Genomic DNA, 5979 nt, shown 5'->3' on the forward strand with positions numbered 1-5979 from the left:
ATCATAGATATCTACTGTTAACATTTTGTGTTAGTATGTATGTATTGATGTGCATATACACAATTCTATTAGGGCTACCTTCAAAAAGTACAGCAAATCTGATTAGTCCTAACTGTCTTGGACATTGCCATTCTTGTTCAAACCATCATCATCTCTTGCCTGCAACATATCAATAATCACACTTCTTATAAACAAAAGATTACACAGGAGGTAAGAGAACACTAGACAGCTACTCTAAAGGCATTTTGTCAGAATGTTTGACAGGTGCCAACAGTACAAGACTAACATGTTGATGTTATTTCACTTAATAATTTGATTTTCCATCTTTTTTACACCTTAAAAATTGTTTTTGAAATGCTTTTATAGCATATGCCCTACTAATGCCAGAGAGGCCACATAGATTGTTATTTGCTCCTCGTTGTCAGATTTTAAAAGCCTAAGAGGTTCTGAATCAACTCATATCCTTTATTCTCTGTTTGAGTCTATGTGGTGAATCTGAAGAAAAGTTCTATGCTATAATCAAAGAAATCTTAATGAGAAATTATACTATCAAACAAAATCCAGTCTAAAATACTGTACTCCTGGGTTAAAGAAGAGTTTTGTCTTAACAAAAGTTTGCACATCTGTTTGGAAGCTGTATTTCTTTGATGTGTTTTACAATTTAATAGCCTTAAACGAGGCTTTTTGGCAGACCCAGATATACAGTGTATTCAATAAAAGGTACACATACTTTCAAAATCAATGTATTTACTTGTAAGGAATGTTAACATGCTGCAACCTTCCCTACTCTTTGGGCCTGACCTATGCTCACATAATTTTTACTTCCATGGGAATAGAGATACAGATAAGCTAGTCTCCCAATTTATGTTACCTTGAAATGGTTGCATGAATTAATTCAATTTCAAAGTCCTGTCTGCATACTGTTAACATCTTAGTAATATTTCCCAGTACAATTATCTTTTTAAATTATTTTTGGTTTATTATAAAATCACTCCATGTTCATTATGAAAATATTGGAAAAGCAGCTTATTAAACCTAAAATGTACCCAAACCTGCATATCTTTCCTGGAAAGCAATTTAGAATTTATAGGCATCTTACACTAAAAAAATGGCCTAGACCTCTGAGATTTTGATTAGTTATTAGACCCAGTAAATTCTTTTCTATTTTAAGAGGGCTATGTGTTATTCATTTGAAGGGTTTAGAAAATGCAGCCGTGTATAGGGAAAAGAATAACAATTGCTCATAATTCTACCCCACCCCCTAGAAAGAAATTCTGCTGACATTTGATCTATGTCATGACAGATATTTCTTGATAGAGTTGAGAACCCAATGTATACCAGGATACTAGTACAGTTTGATATTGTACATTTTTGCTTAACAATATAGCATAAGCATTTTCTGTATTACCAAAATTTCTTCTTAAATATACAGTATTCCCCCTTATCTGTGGTTTTGCTTTCCACATTTTCAGTTATAGTCCAAAAATATTAAGTGAAAATTCCAGAAATAAATAATTTGTCAGGTTTATATTATGCGCTATTCTGAGTAGCATGATGAAATATTGTGTCATCCAGTTGCATTCCATCTAGGACATGAATCATTCCTTAGTCCAGTGTATCCACACTGTATATGCACCTCGCCCATTAGTCACTTAGTAGCTGTCTTGGTGATCAGATCAATTGTCACTGTATTCCAGTGGTTGTATTCACGTAACCTTTATTTTATTTAATAATGGCACCAAAGGACAAAAGTAGTGATGCTGGCAATTTGGATATCCCAAAGAGTAGCCATCAAATGTATGCATATATAGCAAAAAAAAAATACAGTATATACAGGCATACCTTGCACTTGGCAGATATTGCATTTTTTTTTTTTTACAAATTAAAAGTTTGTGGCAACTCTGCATTAAGCAAGTCTATCAGTGTCATTTTCCCAATGGTATTTGCTCATTCCATGTCTCTGTCACATTTTGGTAATTCTCACAATATTTCAAACATTTTCATTATTAGTACATTTATTATGGTGATCTGTGATCAGTAATTTTTGATATTACTATTGTATTTGTTTTGGGGTGCCACAAACCATGCCCATTTAACATGGTGAACTTACTCAATGTTGTGTGTGTTTTGACTGCTCCACCAATCAGCTATTCCCAGCTCTCTCTCCATCTCCATCTCCTCAGGTTCCCTACTCAATGAGACGTAACAATATTGAAATGAGGCAAATTAATAACTGTGCAATGGCCTCTAAGTGTTCAAGTGAAAGGAAGAGTCACATGTATCTCACTTTAAATAAAAAGCTAGAAATGATTAACCTTAGTGAGGAAGGCATGTTGAAAGCCAAGATAGGATGAAAGCTAGGCCTCTTGTGCCAAATAGCCAATTTTGCTTAGCATAATACTCTCCAGGCCTATCCATGCTATTGCAAATGGTAATAGTTCTTTAAAAGAAATCACTGTGTGGTATTCCATTGTATAAATGTCCCACAGGTTGTTGTTGTTTTTTTATCCACTCATCTGCTGATGGGCACTTCGGCTGTTTCCAAATCTTAGCTATTGTAAATTGTGCTGCTATGAACATAGGGGTGCATATATCCTTTCTGATTGGTGTTTCTGGTTTCTTAGGATATATTCCAAAAGTGGGATCACTGGCTCAAATGTGAGTTCCATTTTTAATTTTTTTCAGGAAACTCCATTCTGTTTTCCATAATGGCTACACCAGTCTGCACTCCCACAAGCAGTGTACAAGGGTTCTCTTTTCTCCACATCCTCACCAGCACTTGTCATTTGTTTATTTATTGATAGTAGCCATTCTGACAGGTATGAGGTGATATCTCATTGTATTTTAATCTGCATCTTGGATGATTAGTGACTTTGAGCATTTTTTTCATAAGTCTCTTGGCCTTCTGTATGTCCAATTTGGAGAGGTGTCTATTTAGGTTCTTTGCTCTTTTTTTTTATTGGATTGTTTGTCTTTCTTTTGTTAAGTTGTATGAGTTCCTTATATGTTTTGGAAATTAACCCCTTATTGGATTTACTTTTCTCCTTTGTCAAATATTAATTGAGCATAATGGCTTGGATCTATTTCTGGGTTCTTTGTTCTGTTTCATTGATGTATATGCCTGTTCTTGTGCCAGTACCAGGCTGTTTTGAGTACAGTGGCTTTGTAGTATAACTTGATATCTGGTATTGTGATTTATTTAACTTTGTTCTTCTTTCTTAAGTTTGTTGCAGCTGTAAGCCAGCCAGAAAAAAGTAAGTATCACATTATCTCACTCATATGTGGAGTCTAATGAACAAAATAAACTGATGAACAAAATAGACCCAGAGACATAGAAGCATGGAACAGACTGATGACTTTCAAAGGGAAAGAGGGGGTGGGTGAGGAATGATTAACTGGGGAACTTGTATGCATAGCCCATGGACACAGACAATAGAGTGGTGAGGCCTGGGAGGGGTGGGTGCAGAATGGAGGGACTGAATGGAAAAAAACAAACAAACAAAGGGGACATCTATAATCCTTTCAACAATAAAGATAAATTAAAAACAAACAAAAAACCCAAATAGCCAAGTTATGAGTGCAAAGGAAAAGTGTTTGAAGGAAATTAAAAGTGCTATTCTGGTGAACATACAAATGATTTTTTTAAAAAAGGAAAAACAGCTTTATTGTTGATATGGAGAAAGTTTTAGTAGTCTGAATAGAAGATTCCTTAAATCAAAGCCTAATCCAGAGCAAGGCTCTAACTCTCTTCAAATCTATGAAGGCTGAAAGAGGCAAGGAATCTGCAGATGAAAAGTTTGAAGCCAGTAGAGGTTGGTTCATGAGGTTTAAGGAAAGAGCTGTCTCCATAACATAAAAGTGCAAGGTGAAGCAGAAAGTGCTGATATATAGGCTGCAGCAACTTATCCAGAAGACCTAACTAAGATAATTAATAAAGGTGGCTACACTAAATAACAGATTCTCAATGTATACAAAACCTTATTTTGGAAAAAGGACTTTCATAGCTAGAGAGGAGAAATCAATACCTGGCAACAGAGCTTCAAAAGATAGGCTGACTGTCTTGTTAAGTACTAAGGTAGCTGGTGACTTTAAATTGAAGCCAATGCTCATTTACAATTTCTTAGGGCCCTTAAGAGTGATGCTAAATCTACTCTGCCTTTGCTATGTAAATGGAACAACAAAGCCTGGAGGACATCTGTTTACAACATGGTTTACTGAATATTTTCAGCCCTCTCCCCCCTGTTGAGAACTACTGCTCAGAAAAAAAAAAAGATTCCTTTCAAAATATTACTTCTCACTGACAATGCACCTGGCCACCCAAGAGCTCTGCTGGAGATATACAATGAGATTAATGTTATTGTCATGCCTGCTACACCCACATCCATTCTTCTTCAGCTTGTGATTTAAGGACTAATTTTGACTTTTAAATCTTATTATTTAAGAAATACATTTCATAAAGCTACAACTGCCATAGATAGTGATTCCTCTGATGGATCTGTGAAAAGTCAACTGAAAACCTCTGGAAGGGATTCACCATTCTAGATGTCATTAAGATCATTAATGATTTGTGGAAAGAAGTCAAAATAACATTAACAGGAGTTTGTAAGAAGTTGATTCTAACCCTCATGGATGACTTTGAGGGGTTCAAGACTTCAGTGGAGGGAGTAATTGCAGCTGTGGTAGAAATATCAAGAGAACTAGAATTAGAAGTGGATCCTGAAGACTGACTGAATTGCTGCAATTTCCTGGTAAAACTTTACCAGATGAGGAATTGCTTCTTATGAATAAGCAAAGAAATCAGTTTCTTGAGATGGAATCTACACCTGGTGAGTATGTGGTGAAGGTTGTTGAAATGACAACACAGAATATAGAATATTACATTAACTTAGTTGATAAAGCAGCAGCAGGGTTTGGGAGGATTGGCTCCACTTTTGAAGGAAGTTCTCCTGTGGGTAAAATGGCATCAAACAGCATCACATGCTACAGAGAAATTGTTCATGAAAGGAAGAGTCAATCCATGCTGCAAACTTCATTGTCTTATTTTAAGAAATTGCCACAGACACCCCAACCTTCAGCAGCCACCACCCTGGTCAGTCAGCAGCCATGAACATTGAGGGAAGACCCTCCACCAGCAAAAAAAATTACTAATCACTAAAGGCTCAGATGATGGTTACCATTTTTTTTTAGCAATAAAGTATTTTTAATTAAGGTATGTACATTGTTTTTTAGATATAATGCCATTGTACACTTAATAGACTGGGTTATATTATAAACATACCTTTTATACACACTGGGAAACAAAAAAAATATGTGTGACTAGCTCTGTTGTGATATTCTTTTTATTGCAATGGTCTGCAGCTAAACAACAATATCTCCACAGTATGCCTGTATAGGATTTGATACTATTTGTGATTTCAGGCATCCACTGGACTCTTGAAATTTATCCTAGCAAATAAAGGGACTACTGTAATCTTTTAAAAATGCATAGTATTTTATATTAGGAGAGTGCCATAATTAGCCATTCTTTAATAACATTTAGGTTTAGAAAATTTATCTCCATTTTTTTTGACTTTGCAATGAATATCTTTTTACATAAAAAAAGAAAATTTGCAAAACTACAGAAAAGTACAAAGAATACAAATTACAATTGCCTGTAATAAGCTTACTATAAATATATATTTTCCCATTTTATACAATTTGCAACATCATTATTTATATGTGTATATAAATAAGAATATATAAAGTTGATACATATTATTTATGGGTTCCATATTTACAAATTCCTCTAGTTGTGAAAATTTATTTGTAATGCTAAAATCAATACTCATAACTAGACAACCTGGAGGAAATGGACATATTCATAGAAAAATAAAACCTTCCAAAACTCAATCAGGAAGACTCTAAAAATCTCAATAGGCCAATAACTATGGAAGAAATTGAAGCAGTCATCAAAAAGCTCCCAGCAAACAAAAGCCCAGG

This window comes from Myotis brandtii, unplaced genomic scaffold (genome assembly GCF_000412655.1).
Source record: "Myotis brandtii unplaced genomic scaffold, ASM41265v1 scaffold126, whole genome shotgun sequence".
Taxonomy (NCBI): Eukaryota; Metazoa; Chordata; class Mammalia; order Chiroptera; family Vespertilionidae; genus Myotis; species Myotis brandtii.